This window comes from Passer domesticus, chromosome 3, assembly GCF_036417665.1.
Source record: "Passer domesticus isolate bPasDom1 chromosome 3, bPasDom1.hap1, whole genome shotgun sequence".
Taxonomy (NCBI): Eukaryota; Metazoa; Chordata; class Aves; order Passeriformes; family Passeridae; genus Passer; species Passer domesticus.
The window spans coordinates 22,996,165-23,019,672 of record NC_087476.1 but is presented as its reverse complement, the minus strand read 5'-3'; the positions used below and the strand labels follow the sequence as shown (position 1 = coordinate 23,019,672).

Genomic DNA, 23,508 nt, shown 5'->3' with positions numbered 1-23,508 from the left:
TGTCCGGCTGGATCCGGCTGTGTCTGGCTGTGTCCGGCTGGATCCGGCTGTGTCCAGCTGGATCCGGCTGTGTCTGGCTGGAGCAGCCCTGGCTCCCCTCACTGAGCTACCGCAATTTCCGCTGCTGCTTCTGTGCCCCGGCACCTCCTACACAGGTCATGGTTTAATAGGCTTCATGGGCTGCAAATTCAAATTCCTTGACCATTTCAGGTGTGAAAGCAGTCTCTTCTGGAACAAGTCAGTTGGTCAAGTAATTTCTTCCCCGAAGGGTACGCTTGTGTTCTAGGAAGAATTAGCGCAGAGAAACCCAGTTGCCTGAGAGGTAAAGGAGAGGGATGGGGTAAATGCAGCGCCTTTTTTTTTTTTTTTTTTTTTTTTTTTTTTTTTTTTTTTTTTGTCTGAAAGGCTTGTGTGGCTTTACTCACTTCAGAAGCTTTCTTACGGGGAAACAAACAACAAAAACCTGAAACAGAATGGTTTATTTTTGACCACCTGTTTAATATTTCTTTGGCCTGGTATCTATACTAAAGGTAGTGCAAATCTGGAAAAGCTGGCTACCAGCTGGTTCCCAGGAGCCACAGAGGGAATGAAGCAGCATCACACACTGGCTGGCATCAGAGACCAGTCAAGTCTTGAATGACAGATAAAAACAAGTACACTTCTTACTTTGCTGGTTGTTTTCTTTCTCTTTTATTACACAGTGGGTTTAGTTATTTCAAGTAGTTCAAGCAGGGATCATTTATTCAAATGAAGATTAAAGAAAATTTTTTCTCAGGTTGCATGTAAATTTTAAAATTTTACGTGCCTGTTTTTGTTTACAACATTCAGAATGATCCTTCAAAATACAGATTGTGTGAAAAATGTGTTGAAGTTGATTTTTCTCTAAATATCACCTACACCACTATTCTTAAACTGAGGCAATTTTCAGACTGTTGATTTTGTTTTCTATTGGCAAAACTTTGCTGTGTTTCTGGGCTTGAAGCAGTCAATACTTTCATGGATTATTTTTGAAAATGAAAATTTTAAAAAGGTCAGTGACTTGAATTGTTCAGGCTTAATTCATTGCTTGAAAAATTCTTGGATTTCATCTTCTATTAGCAGAGTGTTTTGGGCTTGTGCTTTGTTTGCTGGCATTTTATGAAGATAAAAATACTGCTTGGTGCCATGACCTTCATGTTTTCTCTCTCTTCACAGGGTCTATTTTAATAGACTGTCACATAAACCTTTGCACAGTGAAATTTGTTTTAATGTTGGATAGTGGTTACTTCATCCTTTAACATAGATTTTTATTTTTCCATTGGACTATTAAAATCTTTGGGTGGACCTTTTGTCCATGAGCACATTCTTCCTTCTGTGCTTTTGGATAGCAAAGCTATCAAACTTATCTTCTTTTTTTTTTTCTTTATGTCTTTAGCAGTCTTGAATGAGGTACAGTTGCTTACTCAGTTGATTATTTCTGGATTAGTTTATTTGTTATATCAATAAATCCACTGTATTTGGATCTCTGAATTCTTTAATGGATTGATATTTTAAGACATAAAGAAATAACATTTTTCTTACTTGAATGCTAAGAAATACATGGTCTTCCTTTTTCATCTAATATATTAGAGTTGTTATATCTGTTTAATACCTTCTGATTTTCTCGATTGTTTGATTAATTATTTTAGCAGTGAATCTGATGAAGAGAAAGAGATGTCAGTGGTAAGGTTTTAGTTGTTTTTTCTAGTGTTGGAGCCTTTAATCCTTAGAAAAATATGAATAGTTTTTTGTTTGTTTTTTTCCTCTACTGTGACAGTGTGGCTGAAAATCAGCAACACCAGTGCTTCAGGTTATTGTCAGCTTGTTTATTTGTCTGTGGAAACTTGCTGTCAACTTCAATTCTTGTGTAGGTGAATTGCTTCCTGCAAAGGTCTTAGGAAATCTCGTTTATGTTACTAAACTCATGTTCTGTTTTCCTAAAGTGCTTAACTGCATGATAAACTTCAAACACACGATCGGTCTATTGCATTTATTGATTTCTGTGCTTAAACAGAAGCCAAGTGTGGGCACCTCATTGAATCTGATCCTTTGGTAGAAATGTTCCTAACACATAGGAGTAGCTTTATTTGTCAGGAAATCGGCTTCCATATGGAATTATAGTGATACACAGTATTTCTGACACATAATAGATACTCCCTTGCCATTTAGAAGGATGCCTCATACTTAAGCACTTGGTATTTACAAGTTTTTCTTCTTAGAGTTTGATTTTGATTGTTTTACACTGGCAAATCCATTGACCTCCAAAGACTGCCATGCGTTAGTTATTAGGTAAGGAGCTGCTTTTTGACATACGTCAACTGAAACAAAATTTTTAGGACTAATCCTACTTTTTAAAATTCTGAGGAGATCAGCAGAAGTAAACCAGAAAGTGTAAAATGAACAACTAATTCAGAGGCCCCAGCACTGAGCAGTCACAGGAAAAAAAATGTTTAGATGTACAAAATTTTATCAATAAGCTTCTTGTGAGATGGGAAATATGAATGTCAACCCAGTGAGGGGACTTGGCTAGTTTATTACAATCAATAAGCATTTACTCATTCACCCTAATGCAAGCTGGAGCATGTCCTACTTCACATATCCTGAGTGAACCTCTTTGGCTTAGTGTCTGCTGACATTACAATCATGGGTTTTGGCAGGAAGAATTTTAATGTTCTGTTAAAATACTTTATGGAAAATCAGAATAATCTGAAGTGGATGGTAAAAAGCTGGCACTTTTAAGAAAACTGATTTGCTGTCGCATGTTACAGTTTATGTTTTGGCAGCTGAAAACACAAAAGAAATTTTGGTGGACACTTTGCTATGAGGAAATATAAGCAAAGGTGCATTGCATAGAACACCATATCTAGTTCAAGAACTGTTTTTCATTTGGAGAGGAAAAAAGATTCAGTTAAAAATGCATGTTCCTACAGAAAAGAAATTCTTTGTAGTTGAAGTAGCTGTTGTAAATTGGCAAAATTTTCAGATCTGTTTCTTGTTTAGTTATCACAGGCCTCTTAAATAAGGAACAAAACAGATTTTAAAATGTTCACATGTATCAATCTATCTTGAGTCCCAAATTAGTAAACAGTTGTTCTACAAAGCATAAAGTTTCTAGTATTTGAAAAGCATCAATTACACTGTTTAGTTTCATTTAAGAAACATTAACAATTGGTGATTAAATTATATGTCATGAACAACATGATTACTTAATCAGCAGTCTTTATCTTTGATTTTGGGCACACAGTTGGTTTGAGAAAGCATCTAAGAGAAAGCTGAAGGAGTCAACCACTATTGTTTTAAAGAAATTTAAACGCCTACTTATTTAGAAACAGTTTAACATTTTATGACTGATCTCCAAAGAAAAGAACTGATTTAATTTGCTATTTTATATTTCTTTAACCCCTTAGCTTTCAAATTTAAATGAGGATTTTGTTTCAGTTTTATCTAAACAAGATCCAGTTAAGGGATTTATTGTTGTGTGTTAGGAAAGCAGTAATTGCCAGTGTTTTTTTTATTTCAATATATTGTATATTTTTCCCCTGTGTTCTAAGCAGTAATCATAGAACTTTATCTTCCCAACTCTGTAAATTAAGCAGCTATCATAAAATGGAAAATCTATTGCAATAGACAATTGTTTGCTATAGTAAAAAACAAACAAAAAAAAAAAAAAAACAAAAAAAACCCAAAAAAAACCCAAACAAACAAAAAAACAAACAAAACCCCCCAAGCTTTTGAGTTTTTCTTTTTTTTTAATCTTGAGTTCAATGTTAAAATGCAGCTGTAGATATAATTATGCACTGCTCAAAATTTTTTTCTATCTATTTTATATGATGAATTTCCATAGTTATCCCTCTGCATTTCTGAGTGGATAATGGACATAATATATTCCCATTCAATACATTGTTATTTACCTTGTATGTTTTCAATGCTATTATCAATGCTTTATTGAAGGGATGGGACTACTGTCGGGCTAGAAACGATTTATTACTCAGATAAACATCAGCCTCAAAGGCTGTGAGATTTTAGAGGAGCAAGAAGTCGGCCATAGCTCAAGGTAGTCACAAGTTTCTTCTTTACAACGTAATGTATAACATTCTAATCCAGCGGAAAGTTTTCACAAAGATTATTTTGTTTTTCTAACCTATTACCTTTACTTAATTCTGCTGCACTGCAGGTACTGTTACCCAATTGGCTACTATTACATGTACATATATATCCTTCTATTATAACATCTAAACTCATAGCTTGCTCCATACAGTTACATTGCTACACTATAAAACTCTTCATTTACTCGTTATAGTTTCTTACTTACTTAAGGCATATTCTTACATACAACTATAGAAACATAGGTTTATAATTTTTTCTGTTTAATATCTGTGTACTTTTATATTTTACATCAATCAACCAAACTTCTTCCAAGGCTGAAAATCAAACCCTTCAATATTTGTGGAAGTTGCTATTTTTCCATTTCCTACACAATGCAATGGAAGTGATTAAAACATTTTAGCCAGTGTGGGCCCTGATAATGTATTCCTGGATTTCTGGCCATTTCCATTGCCCATACCTGTAGGTTCATCTCAGTTTGCTGTTACTTTTTCTATTTTGAATAGGGGGCTGGAATTGAATACAATTTAAGTGCCCAGACACCACTTAGTTATGATGTAAAAATATAATATTGTATCTTTTTAATGTGAAAGGAACTCTTAATACCACCTGTATTAGATCCTGAACTATCATTTTGTGCAATGATCTGAATTCTTTTCTAGTGTATTCACAGAGGATGAGAGTTTTACACTAATATGAGGAAGGCTAATATCCCAAGGAGCATAATACTGGCTATAGATGTTTCTCATGCATATCTATGTTTTATATGTGTTCAGTAGAGTAAAAATTGCACATCTTGATGTTTTTGATCAACACAGTAAATTGAAAAAATTCATAAATTTATCAATAAACTCCTTGAATTCAGATGACCATTATGAAATTCCGGAAATTATGGTTGATAAAATAACTAACTATGTGGAAAAAAAACTTAATTAATTTGGTACTTTCATGAGGTTATTTCTTCAGTTTGTGAGAAGACTTAACCAAGGCAACTGATGTTTCATTAGAAATCCCCAGAGAAAGATCTACTGGAGAATATTGACAATGAGGTATGGAGGTTTTCAAAGAGAATTGAGTATCATATTTGTTTTGTGGTACAAGATGATAAGTGGAAAATAGCATGTATGGAGCTACTGTCTGTGAAGTATAAAATGTCTGAAAAATGCAAAATAATACTCAAAATTCATTATTCTATAATTTCAATGCAATACATTTTAAAGGAATCTTAAGCAGCCATATACTTGCTCTATATATTTTTTCACAGTCAACATATTTCTTGCTTGTTAATGTCCATTGACATTACATTTAGTTGGTCTAAATAGCTTTTATGAGACTACAAACCTATTTTTGCTACTGAATAGTTTGTGATCACTGAGCATTGTTACAGTCTTTTCATGGGCAAAAACTTGACAAGTTCCGTAGTAAATAGCTGCAAGTGGTAAAAAGTTTAAAAAAAGCAAAACCCAGTATACCAAATAGTAAAATTACAAGTAACTTCCAAACAGGTCAGTAAATCTCTGCACTGATTTTTATAGGGACACCTCAGTCTTTTTAATGTTGCTCTTTTAACATGGCTGTAGGATTATGTCAAGACACGTACAGGAAAACATCTTAGCGTAGTTACCAAAAGGGTTAAAAAGAGGTATTTGAATGACATGCTAACACCATCCTGAAAATCATTGAACCCAGCTATGGTTTAAATCTTTATGATTTCTGGTTTGTGGAGATAAATGCATTAGCAATTGTGAGGTGCATTAATATTACGAAAAACTCATGTAAGTTCTTGTGGCAAGAATAAGGGCCTAGTAGACAGCAAATGTCTGAAACTGAAATAAGTAATCTAAATATCAGCCAAATTAATAGCTTAATAAAAATACTTAATTTATTCTCTGGACAAACTTCAATTTATGTTGTCTCATTCCATTTGCAGCCATTTTGCTGCACATGAAGAACTTCTAAGTGTATGAAGAAATGGAACAAGTTCTGTTACTCAGAGTATTGTTACCTGAGAAACTATTAAAAGTTTTATTTTTGCCTATAAAAACATGTTAAGGAGAACCCATGGGTTTTTTTTGTCTGTTATTTTTTTAAATTGTAAAATAATTATAATTTTGAAAGGACTACAGTAACAAATACTTTAGGTTGGATGGGATACCTTACATATTCAGTACTATTTTATCTCAGTTTCTATTGGAATGACTGGATATGTAATAAAACAAAATATTTAACAGGAATTCTTCTGATTTGTCCCTGCAGCAAGGAAATTACGAAGTAATTTGATTTACTGAAAAAAGAAGTCATTCAGGAGTAGTGGATAATGGGTATAAGATGGAGAGAAACAAGGTGTCAGCAGGTTGCTAACTTATATTGTTGATCAAAAATGCATGCTGTTGTCAGGAACTAATTCTGTTTTTGCAGTTAAGAATCTATGAAATATATAGTACTTCACTTCTCAGCAGCTTTTAAAGAGTTTGCTTGTAAATTAGGTAGCTTATTGCCTTTTATGATGCTTCTATACTGCCTTTGCTTAACAAAATTTTTAATAAAAGTAGTAACATACCATTTAAGTTTCCAAATTGATGGGAAAATATGGAGTCATGGAGTTTTTTTCATCTTGATATTTTCTTTTTTTAATTTGTAATACACTCAATCTGCATTTCTTTATAATTGCAATTGTTCAACACATGTAAGCATTCATATATGTTCACATGTATTTTGATCCATAGATGCCTACCAATATAGTCTACATTTCTTTGTTTTCTCTAATTACCTTGTTTTCAAGGAGTGTATCATGAGTCTCACTTTCTAAGCCAGTCTACCTTGTCATGATCTATCATTTAAATAGCTGGAGAGGTTTAGCTTGAACCAGTTCCTCATCTTGTACTGGATTGCTGTTTCTTTTCAAGACATGTTTGGAGGGACAATTTATTTTTATGGCCTTTTAACAACCCAGTTCTTTGCAATACTTTTATCAATGATCTGGACAGTGAAGTCAAGGGCACTGTCATTAAGTTTTGCAGAGCACACTAAGTTGGGTGGGAGTGTTGCTCTTTCTAAGGGGAAGAAAGTTTTTGTAGAGAAATTTGGGCAGGCTGGATCAGTGGGCCAAGACCAACTGTATGAGATTCAGCCAGGCCAAGTGCCAGGTCCTGCAAGGCCTGAGTGTATTTGAGGTACTGACTGAATAAATTGAAATAGGTAGTTTATTAAACAAAATACACTCTTCTGATCACTTTTTCCAGCCTCAACCATATTTCAGTACAGTGAATGCAAAGAAGATTTTAGGTAGTAAGGAGGCAGCCAAAATATAAGTTAAATCATTTTGGTTTCACATTTTGTTTTGTTTTAAACTGTTTCTCACCTTTACCAAGTGTGATAAAAAAGGTATGAGAAACAATATAAGAGTTATTGTGGTGTAGACATGATCATGTTTGGCAGCAGTAGCCTTCTGAACCAATTCTAATTCTATTTTAGAGTTGAGTAGCTGTCAAAACTGTTTCTACCAAGTGTCCCTAAACAAAAAAGAAGGTGCTGTTCACCTTCTTTATGTGACAATTACACATAAAGGATGAATTTATATACAAAACATCTTATCTGCTAGGTGTATATTTCTATGTATATACCTGTGTTTCCATTTCCAGTATTTTAATTGTATTTCATCTGTAATGTATTTTCTTTAGTGTGAAGGTTCAGTATTTTTCAAAACACACAATTATAGAATCTGAGAATTGTTAAGATTGGAAACTACAGTTAATTACTAGACATTGCTACAAAATATTTTAAAAAAGAAAACAGACTGTGATTACCATGTGCAAATAAGGTAGAAGAATAGTATAATTTAAAAAATTGAATCCATATTTTCCAGTAGACTGGATGCTTTATTTCTGTAATACAACAATAATTAGGCACTAATGTAGAAGCTGGTTGAGAAAATGGTTACAATGCAATGTTCATGAAGTTTAGCTTTTTTTGAAAGACATGTCTGAAATTCAAAATAAACCTATAAATAAGAAAAAGCACTTACATAAGGATATTCACTTCACTGCATATGTCTCATAAACCATACACCACGGACTGGATCTTCATTAGGCACAGGAGTTCATGTGAATATGATATCCTTTCACTTTCAATTAATGTTGAATATTCTATTTTAATTTTGTTAATTATGAAGGAGCAAAAAAATTTGTGGCCTGAACAGTGTGAAGCCTTGTGCTTAGTATCACAAAGTTGTGATGTACATGGTGATAGTTCTCTGTGCTGCCTTTGTATTTCCTTTTGCTTGTCCTTTTGACATCAAAACCAAAAAGAGCATTTTAACAATGATAGATGAAAAAATAAGCTACCAAGTCACTTCTTACTCCCTGTAAGTGTTTCTGTGAAGTATATATCATGGTCAGCAACTGTACTTATGGGAAAACTCTTCCTTTATTTCTGTTCAGTTTGACATTTCCAGAAAGGAAGGACAATCTGGATTCCAGATGTCTGAGGCTCATCTGAAGAAAAGACATTTTTCAGTAGTTGATCTTTATTTTAACACCATTACCTTGTGAAATTATTTGTCTTCAACTTTTTCCGGAAATGATCAGTTGGTAAATCATTATCAAAGAAAAATTTAAAAGTTCTTCTTAGCATTTAATCTTCTTTTTTGCTTTCAGTACTCAGTTGAGCGATTTTACATTTCTATACATGTAGTAATGTCTGGAGATAAAGACAAGTAATGTTCCTTCATAGCTTTTTTCCTGCCATGGCCATGGGAACTAGAGGTGTCAGAGAGCAGAGTCTTGTATCTCGGACTTTGAAGCTTCTACACTTATTTGCACTGAGAACAGGTGTAACCCTGTTCCTGCCCCAAATAGGTAATGAAGCCCAGTGGTAGGAGCAAGAGTTACTGAGCCATGCCCAAATGCAGTTTTTTGTCCAATTTGAGTGTAGTTGTTCCATCTTGGGTGTCTTCTCTCTCTACCTTAACTTTACATATTGCACATCATTATTTAATGCCTTTAGGCAGCTGATCACCTTCTGGTATTGGAGGGGGAGAGAACTGAAAAGGGGAATCTGTGAAAGCTCATGAGATAAATGCAGTTGAATGGGTAAAGCAAAGCTGTGTGCAGAAGCAAGACGAGTAATTCATTCAGTATTTTCCATGAGCAGGCAGGTGTTCAACCATTCCCAGTATGTCAGGGCTCTGTCACACACATTTACTGGGGAGGATAAATGCCATAACTCTGAATTTCCTTCTTCCTTCTTCTCCCAGCTTTTATTTCTGACTATGCATCATGGTCTAGAACATCCCTTGGGCCAGCTGGTGTCACTTGTCCTGGCTGTGTTCCATCCTAAGTCCTCGTGCACTCCCAGACTCCTCATTGGAGTCACAGCATGAGCAACAGAAGCATCTTTGACTCTATATAAGTGCTGCTCAGCATTAACTGCAACTTCCCTGTGTTATCAACACTGTTCTGGACCCAAATCCAAAACACACCATGTGGGCTGCTTTGAAGAAAATTAACTGTACCCCAGCCAAAACCAGTACTTTGCACTTATTTATTTTCTTCTTTTTTTTTTAGTGTGCCTTGGTTTTCACTTCACACTTAGAAGAAGGTTCAGTATTTTAAGTGTGCAATTCTTGCTGAGAGGCAGTCATTAGAGGCAATATAATGTGAAAGACATGTCATAGAGTAGAGTGATACGCTTAAGAAGCACACATCTTCTTTTCAGGTCTAACATTTGCAAATTTTGAGCTAAACATATTTTGAATTTGTCTTAAAGGCATTAATATTCCGATCAGACTGAAAGAAGATGCATGTTGTCTATGTAGAAGAGAAGAAATAGGATTGTAAGTTCCAAATCTTACAGTGCAGATAATTCTATGACTTTTTAAACACAGCATTGTATATTATTAGTAGCCATAATTCAGTGGCTGATACTTGTGATCACAGTGAGAAATTTGCTTTCTTTTTATATAGATATTTAGAAGTAATAAAATGAAAATATTTTTGCTATTATGCTTATGCTTAAGTTTACTTAAGCAAATATAACATTTTACTACATGGCATAAAATCACTGAATCTTTTACACTTGGTTGTCTGAAATACATGTTGGAAATAAATCTTTTAAACTCAATGCATTTTAATAGTCATGAATGAAAAAAGTGTGGATACTGAACATCAATTCATACTCAGGACTGATGTAAAATGTCAGTATCTTTTTCCTAGGAAGCATATGATGAATTTTGAGAGAAGAGTGCACCATGATGTCCCTATCAGATGCTAACATACGGCAGGGAAAACTGGCACTCCTGTTTATTCTCAGTATCTATCACGCTGCTTAGTGAAGTGCAGTGATAATGCTGTAGATTGCAGTGTGCTTTTCGGGGCTTGTGTATCGAAGATACTGTTCTAATACCACCATCTGGAACAAAAAAATATGCTTTGTTAGCTCAGCTCTTTCAAGGCAAACTAAAATCCCATGTATGAAAACATCAAGTGCAGTTCAGTTAAAAGTGGTTTAATGTTTTTCATGCTCTGTTCTTGATGAATGACATAGTATTACCATTTTATGGGATGTTTGAATTTTGTTAAGAAAGTACTCCTTTAAAAAAAAAAGTGAACAATTTTTTTTGCTTTGAAAATCAATAGACACTATTCCAATAGTTTTCGAATTTCTCAGAGTGATTTTCTGAGAGGAGCTACTTTATAAGATCTCTCAAAAACTTGTCCATAATTATATGCTGCCATGATAAGTGATGGTAGAAAGAAGAAAGGCTTTTTTAAAAAAGAAAATAATGTGGGAAGGGACACAGTCAGTGTTGAAACAGTAGAAACAGAGTTGACTATAAATGAAGAATAAACCACTGAAAACGTTCATTTTTTTTCTATGGTATCTGAGGATGCATCTATTTATCTTGCCGGAGCTTGGCATATATTTAAATGACTGTAAGTACTCAAGTGCTGTTGGAAGAATCAGGTGAAAGAGTGAAGTTGGTCCAGGAAAGGGTATTTTGTGGTCCTTACTCACAGCAGCCAACACAGTGCCAGTGACAAGCCATTGGTGCAGCTTTTGGACACACATTTTCCATGGAAAGATGTCCCAGCTCAGTGCTTGTAGCATCTCTAACCTGTTCAGAATCAGCTGCATGTGCAAGTGGCTTGCTGGTCTCCACCATCATCTGGAAACCTTTGAAACGATCACAGTTCAGTGAGGTCTGAAGGTCCTGCAGGGTTTGCAGTTGTATCAGCTGCGCTACCAAAATTGCTTTGTCGCAGGGCAAGGGGAGGAGAGCAGTAGCTGAGACATCTCTTGGGTTGCACTAGAGAGAGCAGCTAAAAAAGACTGTTTGTATGACTTGGGCTTCAGAAGGATGTGCCTTCTAAATTGGCTTTCGGGTACAAAATTCCAAATTAAATACCTGCAGTGCATTCCCTCGGGTGTGGTGAGAAGTTGCGGTCAGCTAAGACTCATGCAAATTACAGTAGGAATGTTTAAAAATATTCTCTTTTGATGGAAAATGTATACATCTTTTTAAAGTTTATCATGGAATACTTGGATTTCTTCTTTCCCCCCACTCACCCTCCAAAGTAATTGATTTCTGCCATGGAAAGCAGATCAGCAAATATTTCTCCATTGTAGCTCACATATACATTGTCTGGCTGTTTTTGTGTGAGATCAAGTTTAAATCTCTACAAAAGGGAGAGTGTTCTATGAACCTCCATTACCAAAAGGGGTGATGCAATCAAATCAGGCTTCCTGATCTTTATGAAGAATTTAATCAATTTTTATGTAGTACAGGTAAAAAAAAAGGGGGGTTTTAGGATATTATTTCAAGAGTATAAATTCTAGCAAAAATTTAAAACTAAGACAAGAAAATTTTTCCAATTCTTAGATAATGTTTTCGTAGAAGAGTTTTCACGTTTTTCTTTTCATCCACATATACTTCCTGCATATACATACAGCATTAGGCTTCAGCCTCTACTTAAAATATTCTGATTCTTGTCACAGTCTAATTTATTGAATACTTGGTCTGTGTGCTGTTGGCATCATTAGGAAATCTTCCCAGTAAAGGCATAATCCCATAAAATGGGAACAAAGAATTGTAAAAACAACCCCTAAATATTTAATACCTGACACTGACTTTCCAAAAATTTTAGCTCATGGTTAATTATTTCATTTAATATTTCTGCTTTTATACATCTTATTTTAGTTTTCTTTGACGTATTTTAACTTTTTTTCAGATTCATCTTTTTTAATCTCAAAAGTGCTTATGTTTCAGTGAGTGCTAGCTATCATTTTTTTTGTTTGTATGAAGCCAAGATATACTTATATAGAAAAATTTAGTATTAGACTGTTGCTGTTGGCTCAGGTGATTCACCTATACAGAAACTTTGCTGGCTTATTTCTCTTTTGGGAGACAAATTTAGTGAGAGTTTCTTTGTTACTAGTTTGGCTGTTTTTTGTCACACAAACCTGTTAACTTTCTGAAAAATGTGCACAGTTTTCCATTGCTGAATGCTGTAAAAAGTAGCAGCAGAGATTTTCCTGTCTACCTTTCCATCACTGTAATAGCTCACAGAACTCTACTCAAAGTAATATTTGTATTTTTTGCTGACTTTCTTGTTGCTTTCTGTGGATGGGGTGTAACAGATAGCCCTAGTTTGAGCCAAACATTCCTCCTGTATTTCTAACCATTTGTCACAACTCATCAAAAATGTGATGATCAGTCCTAGATTCAGTGTAATTTCTGTGGGAATATTCCTCTGGGTTTTTTGATATAATTTTCTTTGATAAATGTATCAATATGTATGAAAGTATCGATATTCAGAAATAAAAGAAAGGGATGTTTGGGTATGTAAATAATCTACTTTCCTAATGACACAGAAGGCTGTTACTGTCACATTAAGACAGTATCTCATTCATATACTTCTATAAAATAGGAAACATCTGTGTTGTGTTTCTTCTAGTAGATGAGGGAAATATTCCAACTGTTGTGTACATCTGGTGCTGCTTTCCAGCATTATATATCACATAATTTGTGGCAAAACCCCCAAAGATTTTAATTTTCTTTTCTCTCTAATTCTTATGCTCTCTGTACAGCTAGCTTCTATACTGCTATTCTTGCCAGTGCCGAATCAGACTTTCTGCCCTGAATATCATCAGCAAAGTCATGAAAAAGCTATAGGAAAAGTAAAGACAGAAGTAAAATAGCTACAGTTGAAAATATTTTTTATCTTAACTAAACAGTTATGAAAAATAGATGGAATTTAATGCACTGACCACAATGATGTCTCTGTGCATGGCAGCTAAATCTGTAATAATAAACTCTATGTCTCCTCATAACTTAAAATTTCACTCATCTCTCCCCGCTCACCCCCCCGACCCCCCCTTTGTGGTCCATGACTTATCATTTTTTGATCCTAACAATTTTTTGGTCTTAAAACATCACCAAATCTGCTCACAGTATTTTCCTAAAATTCCAAGTTTTCTGAGTTGGACTCTTAAAATATATTTCTGGAGCTGGTCTGATTTGAATGACTGAAGTAGCTGAAACTGGTCTGAGTAAAAGACTCAAGCAACTGTTCATGGGGAACAAACAATTCTAGTGGCATTTGGATTTTTAGAAGAAAAATGGCTCTTCATGAATGTAAAGGTAGTGACAAAAGCCCAATATTAGGATTTTCTTGGAACTGAAACTTGTAGTTTAAAAAACTTGTTTTTTCCCCCGTATGCACACATGACCAAGTATTACTATGTTGAAGTCTGTTAGAGATTGAGCCACAATATAAAGAAGCAAATAATATGATTTAATTTTTACCTTTTATTACAACATCATATCTTCCTGGTATGAAGCTCATACATCGGTCATAATAATGTTACAATAGTAATTTTATATGGAGTAAAAGTAGCAGTTGTGAACATCCCTTCATGGGATTGTTCCCTTCATGGGGCTGTTCAAAGAGCCCAACAGCATTTCACATTTTACTATTGCACTGAATACAGTAATGTTTAGTAGGAGTGTGATGTTCTGCAGTCTCCTGAAAGGTTGTATATTTCTAAATGGGGATATGATGAAAGCAAATTTAAAGTTAACTACAACTAGAGAGTGTGAATCAGTGATGGAAGGCTGATGGCTGAGGCTTGAGTTGGATGACATTCAAGTTGTTCCATTATGACAAATAAACATTCCTTGGTATTCCTTGCAAAGATGCCTAGTTTGGCCACATGGGGTTACTGTTTGCTGTGAATCTCTCTGAGGTCAGATTTGTAGAACAGGACTGGCAATTGAACTCTAGGCTTCCTGAGGTGAAGACACAAAACGAAATTGTGAAGTCCTTATATCAGAACAAGCAGGGGAAAAAAATCAGCTACATTCAGTTGAACTGCAGTGCAGTGTGAGTAGGCTAAATGCATTGACAATTTATGATAGGTGTAGCTGAAGTGATGCTTAGCAGTGATAAAAATGGGACTTTTAGAGACTAGTGTAACAGAAAAGTTAATTAACTTCTGCAAAGTAAAACTAATTCAAGTTGTAAACAGATGCTCATCAGTTTCCTGCACGTATTCATCAAAATCCAACCTTATGCTCAAAGACGTTTACTCATAATGTATTCTTTAGATCATAATACATTCCTAGAAGCTTTATGCAAATTACTATAGCTAGTGTATGATTTAATTGTACCTACCAACTCAAATGTTGGTAGAGCTTAAGTGTCTTGAGAAGATTGTGACACAATTGTTAGGAATCGGAGGTGGTGCAAACCTCAGTTTATTGCACAAATCTCTTTGCAGAATCTACACCACTTCCCATGGCTCTTAGTATTTAGAATTCTGCAGTGCTCCCTTTTTTAAAATTGTACTTAAGACTCACTGTGCAAGCAACGTCTTATCTTGTAAGGACTAAGTAATATTAAGTGGACAAATGAAAAGCAATATTAGCAGAGAGTAGTTTTTGTATTCCCTGTTGAGGAAGTTAATAGAAACAGTTTCAAGGAAAATTGTTCACAAATGGCTTGCAGAATTTAACTAAACCCTCTTGCATCTCTCTATCAAAAAATGTATTATTTTGCAGCAAAGCAATAATACTCTCCAGTATATTCCATGACATGTTCCTTTCTTTGTACTTTTCACTGCTTGAATTGTTTGCTGCTACTGTCAGCTACCATTATTATGAATAATTTCTGCTTCTTTTTGCTAAGTTCTTCTCAATTCAGTTGTCTTCTTAAGAGAAAATAAGAGCCTTAATAACAGAAATTGAAATGCTGTTCTGTGAAGACTTGAAAACAATATGTCTACATTTTATATGGTCTCTGTATGTTTTATTTTTACTTTTCAAGTCCCAGAGCTCTTTGTCAATAAGATGTTTAAAACTCCTGTGGCCTGTACAAGTATGAAACATAAAATTTAATGACAAATGAACACTATATAATTATTCTTAACTTCAGCAAGAAAGCTGCAGTCCTTTGTTTGTGTTTCATTTGTCCACTTCTCTAAAATAATTTTTCTTGCTCTGAGTTTTGGCTGGTTTTGGTGCTGATAGTTTTTGAGAGTGTTTTTCCACTGTGTAGGGTGAATACATTGACAGCTTATGACTCTTCATGCATAAAATGGTGACATAATATATCAAAGCCTAGACATTTCAAAAGCAAAGCATGAAAAATAGATGGATAGGGCAATTAGCTCTGTGATTTCCTGCAGTCTGGAGACTTAAGGAGACAGTTGTATTTTAGTGCCCTTTAATAAATATAAAATATATAAAATAGATGGTAGCTACCAAAAAGTTACTTCCTGCTGCAGATCAAGCACTTGACATTAGCAAACCAAATCAATTTCTGGATCAGAAGACCCATAACACAACTCTTTAAGATCAGCTCTGCAGGATACGTCACATACCATTTAAGCAGATCTCGTCTCTGGCTCACTCTTATCATCTTTTACAGGATAAGCAAAGAAGAAGTTTGTTGCTTTTCTGAGATTTTTTTTGATTTTTTTGATTTTTTTTTTTTTTTTTTTTTGTAAAAATAGGCTATACTGCCATCTTCTAGAGAAAAGTAGACTTTCTATGCCATATTGTTTAGTCACGCTCAGGAACACTGGACCTTCTCAGTGCTAAGTGCTAAAATTTTCTTTAGAAAGCCACTTTATTATCCTTGTCATTAATGCCTGTCCAGATCTCTACCAATGCCAACGGTTTACCATCTGTTCACAAATACTTGTGGAAAAAATATGTGCAAATACTTATCTACACCTACAATTTGCCATGAAGGAAAAGACCGACCCACAGACTTAGCCTTATGTGAAGGCCTCCATGACTGTTATATTTCAAGAAAAAATAATTTTAAGGTGTCTGAATAAGCGATGTAAATGAGCAGAGCTTTCAAAATGTAGTCTTGCTTGGACATTAGTCAGTAAACAAACTGGAGATTATCTATGTTGAAATATACTAGACAATCAAATAAACAAACCTGTGAACATAAGAAAAAGAATATTCTTTCCAACAAATTCTTTTTTTTACATAAATCATCCCTACTTATCATAAGAATGAGCAGTGCTTCAGTTAAATTTAGCATGTTTTTCATTCCCTTCTGAAGCATATTGAAAACAACATGTAAGTTGATTGAGTGCCTAGACTAATAGTCAGTGACATTCATGTGACCTGGTGTTTCATATGCATGGCTTCTGTCACATGAAACACCTTAATGTGAAACAGTTATTGCGGTACTTAGGGAAGGGGAACTGTGCAAGTATGTGCTTGGATATTCACAGAACCATTGCTACTGTCAAGATCCAAACAGAACTACTGAGTCCAGAATTTTTTTTTCTATTTTTTCTCTATTTTAGAAAGACCTGCTTCACATCAGCCTCAAAACTGAAGCAATCTATGAGCCTAGTGTCTGAAGTTAAAAGACTAGTACTGCATAAAGCATAGCTGAAATCAGACTAGAAATCTAAGCTTCCCCAGAAGCATGTACAATATTTAGTTGTGCTGAGAACAGTTCAAAATTATGGGTTTTGAAAAGTCAATAATAATCTCATGGAGATGAGGCAGGGATAGATGACCCTTCCGATATAAGGTGAGTAATCAGCTTGTTTGTAACTACTTCAGCCTTTTCAGTATATAATCTTTATTGCTACTCTTTTATTCACCCTAGTCTTTGACTATCAGTGGGCTCTGTTGATTCCTACATATTTTTGTTGCATTCTTACAGGTCTGTCCAGAACACCTCCAATTGTCAATTGCACCCTGTTTGAAACTGCAACGATTTTTGTGTTTGTCTTTATAGTATTATTTGTGTAATGTAATCAAATCTAGATCATTACATATTTGAGGTAAATTTCTTGCATTCCTATTCATAATTCATAAGTGAATTTCCACTACATTGGAATGAGTCTTGCAGTACAAATTCTTTAAAAAATCAGTAGAAGTTTTAAATTTCTAGGTACTTTTTGCTTTCCTTCTGCAAGGTCAGTAACAGAAAAAAAAAAGGTAACTGAAAAATAATTTTATTTTAGAACAATTATCCAACTTCTCTGCCTCATATATCGTGTTGGATATTGTTAAATATATTTAACTATTATTCAGTAACTAATCTAACCTGAAAATTTCAGAGCAGAATCCTCACATCTCTAAAGAGACTGTGTAATAAATTCTGATTAATGTCTTCAAGCACCCAGACTGGCATTTTCAAAAGTACACAGTTTTGGTTGAAATCTATCTCTGAAATCAATGCAAATTTTATCACTTGCTGTAACAGGAATATAGAAATAAGAGAAGTGCTGAAGTCATGGAAACCAGCTCTTGGACTCCAGAATGACACAAACAAAGGAAGAAGTGTGTTTTTCATCCAGCCAGCAGTCAGAAGGGTTTAAGTATTCCAGGCAGTACAGGCGGATGTTTAAAAGGCAAAATTCAAAGGAGAAAAGAAACTAAAGCCCCTTGTTGCTACACATTCACTATAAAAAAGCAAAGGTAGCCTGAGGCCAAAAAAATAAAGCTGTGCTAGGTATGTGTGGGTTCAGTGAACTTTTTTTTCAATCTGTATTTTTTTCCTACCTTGATGTCTTATGGCATATCTATGTGCTAGCTGCAAAAGAAGGACTGTCTAGAATTGAATTTCTGAAGAAATAAACAATATGTTTGGACAATATAAGGAAAAACTGATTTCCTGGGGAGGGCCTTAAAGAGCATGTTCTTGAAAAATATTTCTGGAATCAGTAAAATAAAACATAGAGTATCCTAAAAGAATGAAAATTAAGTAAGTATAGCTGTGAGATAGGCACCATGAGAGGGAGTTCAGTTTGGATAGCCCTAAGAAAACAACACACACCCAAAAAAAAAACCAGAGTTCCAGGCTTGCTAAGAGTGGGTGCTGTTGTCATTGTGCAAGGAAGAAGGAATGGAAAGGGCAGGAGACTGGGAGTGGGAAAAGGAGAGAGCTTCAAGGAAGTAAATAAAATATGAGGGAAGGTCTTTGGGGTAGGGAGGACCTCTAAATGTTCTTGATTCACAAAAGTCATTGCCATGGTACTTTAATTAATGTAACTTATTTTTGTTGAAATGTGAAACAGTAAAGTTTACGCTTTGTGCGTAAACTCTTAGAACTTAATGTGCTATAGTTTTTGAGCTGCCATACTTGGTGTAGAAGCACTGTAACTAAATAAAACTTTGATTAGCAATTGACAGCATGTGGCTGGTATGAAAAGAGTTTAAACAAACAAATGTAAATAATAATAATAATGGGAAAAAAGGTATATGAAAAATACTGCATTATTTGAGTTATATTTTGTCTTCCACAATGTTCCCACAAACTTTTCTGAACATGTAATATTTCTGTAACTAATTCATTAAAGCAGAATCAAAAAGATGCATTTAACTACCACTTAAATGTTTGATTAATATTACTCAATATTTACTGTTGAACTTTTCTGTTATGTGATACTGTGGCAAAATCTTGTTTACTATCCACTTAGGAATTAACTTTGAGTATTGTCATCTGAAAAAATTTCACCCAATCGAAAAGTTACTATCCCGTACTCAGATCTGACAAACTGAATAGGGCAAACCTCCTGTCTCACAGGAAAATTGAAAACCAAAACTCCTGCCTGTATTTTTCTTTATTACAATGCTGTTGATTTGCTGCCTAAAGCACAATTTATGTGTCTTTTGTCCCTTGCTTTTGGGAAAGTAAAAGCAGCAGCACATTAAGAAAAAGTAAATACACTTCAAATATTGGATGTCAACCAGAAATTGATGCTAAAAAGCTCTAAGCATAAGCAATAGTTTCCAAATAATTGTGGGAGTGTCATAAAGTTAATGGCTTTAACATATAAATAAATTTTGAGACTCATATATGAACACAGATGGACCCTTTAATCAGATTATCAAGATCAACAGGTGGTTCCTGGCCTCCACCATTTGGAAATCCAGTTTTGTGTGCATGTTTATATGTGTGTCCATACAGTTTAATTTCTGCTCATTTTTCTGGAGTTAGTTGGTCAATGAACTTAAGACATGTCCACATACTACAGTAACTCTAGTCTCAGGTACATAGATACAGGAATCTGTATAAAGATTCCTTTGTTTAGCAGATGATGGCAGAAAAGTAGAGATAATGGTATAGAAGAGTTTTTAATAGCAACTTAGTTTTGTTCGACTTTTGAAGTTGCAAGTTTGATGGTCAGGAGAAGATTTTACAGTATATAAGTATGAGCAAATTCTCTAGGGGCTGACTTTGCTGTAACACCCTGGTGATGTTTTTTTGATGGGACATCCATTTTTGTAATTTCCACGTTTCAGAGCACTGAGAAGAGAATAACTTGGTCAAACACTGGACAATGGGTCATGGTGTGGATTTACATGATGAGAAATCTGTGGCCTTTTTACTCCTTTTGCCTACATGCAGAGGAAAAAAAAACTCCCGGATTCAAGTTTATTAGAGTTTTTGTATCTCATTGTTTCTATCTCCAGACTAACAGGACTTGGAGAGCTTAGCAAGACTATTCTGGGTATCCAATCAAACATTTACAATATTGCTTCATAGGATATTCATTCTGACAGCAAATGTATAACTAAAAAAGGGAATAAAAGTTAATTTAAGGTGTCTGCTGTTCGGTGATTATTGTGCTTTAATAAATGTTGGTTTGTCCTATATTTATATGCTCTGTAGTTAAATCTGGGTGGTCAGACTGTGACTGTTACTGTTACATGCAAGTGATGATTTGAGGATTGTAGTTTCACATCTTCCTCCTTCATGGCTCCACAAGTAAATCTGTTTATGCTCATGCAATTTAATTGGTAACACTGTTATAATTTACAATGTATATTTAATTGAATTTTATACCTTAATTTAAGTAATGTGTATTTAATTACAATGTATTCTTAATTTAGCACAAATCAAAATTATCTTAATTTTTTCTCATAATTTTTTTCTATTAATTAATGGGAAGAGGGTTGACTCCCTGAGATAAATGCCTGTACCAATGCATAAGATATAACAAATCCCATGATGCATTATTTTCTTTTGCATAATAAGAATATTGTTTTCAAGGGTTCCGGTGAGTTTTTGGTAGGTAAGGAAATCAGATTAGTTTTTTGCTTATAATTGCTAATCTGAAAGTCCTGTTATTCCTTGTTTCAGATGTAGGTATTTTAAGCAGATGGACCCTGAATTGTAAAGTACAGAAAGACAGAAAGAAAGCTAGTAGGAAAGATACCAATTGACATCTGTCCTGTGATCAGCATATACTAGTTGAAACAGAACAGTCAAATAAGATGTGTTTACCAACACTGTGAAGCCATGGTCCTGATAAGAAATCTGACCAATACTTAATAAAGTCCAGTCATTATTCATAAACATCCTGTAAGTAATTTTGATAAAAACTAATAAAGCAGTAGCTGTGACTTTAAAAATGGTGTATCTTCTTTATTATCACAATGCATTATATATTTTTAATAGATAAGAGTCTTTTCCCTAATATAAATAATTCTTTGCAAAATTTTCTGGTAGGCAAATTCTATATATTATTTTCCAAATATTTTATCTTGATCTCATAATTATGAACTTTTGAATTTACAGGTATATTGGATGGTGTTGAGGATTGAGTTTGTGCATCTCAGGTGTCACATTGCTTCACATAAGCAATGAAGTTTGTCATGTAAATGCCAATTAATAACTTCACATAGTTCAGTTGAGTTTGTTCTGCAGAAATATCTTAGTACTGCTTTCACTGCACTCAAGGTTACCCTTACATGTCAACTTGTCATATTCAAAGGTAGGACTTTGAAAGGGAGCTTGCATTTGGATCCTTCCCAAGGTAATAAATGCACTTTGGAATTTTGAGGGCTGCGGTGCAAAGTCACATCTCTGCAGATCCATACTTAGTGTAGAAGAATCACTGCTAAGTTATAAAAAATTATATTTGTAGAGCCAAATGTCTCTGTCAAGGGCTGTGCAAGCGTATGGGTATTATGCTTTCCAGCACTCCTGATTCTGACTGCTGACTGCTGAGAACCCTAAGCCTGCTCTGCATGGGGCTGTCCGATACTTGTCAGACTTACTAATGAGTGCTGAGCTGCTTCCAGCCAGACCCTAGATTTTTAAGGTGACATATACACAGTGAATGCCTTGCTAATAAATCCTTTTGGACCCTTGCTGGCCTGCATGAGACCCAGCTGTATGTTCTCAGTAGCAGTGATTCTGTTTATCTGCAGTTCAGACACAGCACTCACAGAAAAGTGAGGCTGCAGCATATGGAAAAAACCTATTAGTAATACTTTAAAAGCTTTTCTCCTGGATTTTTTAAGCATTTTGCCATGCTTCTTGCAAGAGATTGAGTGTATCTTCTTTGAAACTGTGTCAGGAAGCTTTCTCATCTGTACTCTGCAGGTTAGCTAGTGTAGCTCTTAGCAATGACTAAAAATAGTTTTTACAATTACAGCAGAAATGAAATGGTATCCCCCAAATATCTGTGCACAATATGTGCATTGGAGTAAATGAAACAAAGGCATTTATCCTCCATTATTTTTCTGAGACCTAATAAAAGCCCAAAAGTCATAAATTGCTTGGTCCTTAACAAATTACTTACCTTTATTCTTCACTTACCTGTTTTATAAGGAATCTGAAAGGCATCTACTTTTGTTGTTCCATCAAAATGGCAATCAGTTTTATGCTCACTTTTTTATTTTGCTGAGCTCTGTCTGATCAGGTGTGATGATTTTCATATACTTGTGGAAGATTTATAAATTGTATGAGTTTATATAGGTATACTGTCAGTGTGCATTAGCTGCTCCTTATGACAAGAAATTAAACAAGAGAAGAGTTTGGAGAAGGCAGCCCTGTGTTCCATGGCTGAGATGTCACAGACCTTCTTAAAATCTTTTATTATAAAGTTTGTAGTAGTTTTGCTCTACACTGACTATGGGCTTTTTGGGAATTGGTAAAGAAAAGGGGACCAATTGCAGCCCAAGCTGCAATCCAGAACATATAGTTATTTGAAATTGAGTAGCAACTCCATTTATTTTAACAAGTGAATTGTATTTCTTCCTGCCTTCTTTTCAGTGGAGTGTTTGTCATTAATTCCTAAAAATTAGAGTTTCAGTAACAGTGCCATGGAAGTAGGCTATGTGCACTTGCTGCAGAGTGAGTGGTTCTTTTAGACCAGACAAGAAAAACTTTACTTCCTCACTATGGTAGCAGATTAATTCAATTAACTCAATTCACTAAAGAAGTATAACAGGAAACTGGTTTACTGCTTGCATTTTATACCAGTGGTTTTTGGCTGGAGGATAGGGGGATTAAAGAAGTTGTGCTGCCATGGAAGAGTTTCCAGCTTGTGCTACCCTTGGAGAAAGGAACAGGTTCTGTGTGGAGAGAGAGTTCTTTCACTTTCCTTCAAACTGGTAAAAGGTCTTGTATGTCAAAGTCTGTACCTGCAGACTGGCTCTGGAGTATCTGTTCTCACATCCTTAGGTGTGACAGGGCCCTGGAACAGAGGAAGCCATATAGCAAGGTAATAAAGCATGACTGAAAAAGTTGCTATCATATTTATTCTTTTTTAACATGTGCAGCTGAAAACAACTCCTGTGTCTGAATTTCTCAGAATGTTAATATAGCCCTTCTAACTGCTGGTCATTATCCTTGGCCTATAGATTTTTTTCTGAGTGCTGAATTTATCTTGCACTGTCAGTTTTCATCACAAAAATTGGTGTAGATCCTGTATTTCTCCTGTAGAGAAAATTTGAAATCCTTCTTAGGAAATCCTTACCAAATAATACACATGGTTTTATTTCTTTATTAATCTGAGATGGCTACCTTTGCAAGATTCTTGAGCTGTGTTCTCATTTAGTAAATAGGTATGGGTAACATTTACCTCAATCTGCCTTAGTTTTGAACACTTTGT

At 34.8% G+C, this 23,508-nt stretch overlaps 1 protein-coding gene and 1 long non-coding RNA gene across 4 annotated transcripts in view; both read left to right on the top strand.

Moving 5' to 3' along the window:
• Window positions 1-23,508, top strand: part of CSMD1 (CUB and Sushi multiple domains 1) — a 1,052,894-nt gene that overhangs the window by 143,748 nt on the left and 885,638 nt on the right. The window lies entirely within an intron of this gene.
• On the top strand, window positions 52-20,964 carry LOC135296145 (uncharacterized). Its single transcript, XR_010358201.1, has 4 exons — window positions 52-322; window positions 16,951-17,183; window positions 17,865-18,113; window positions 20,748-20,964. It is a non-coding gene; the product is annotated as an uncharacterized LOC135296145 (long non-coding RNA).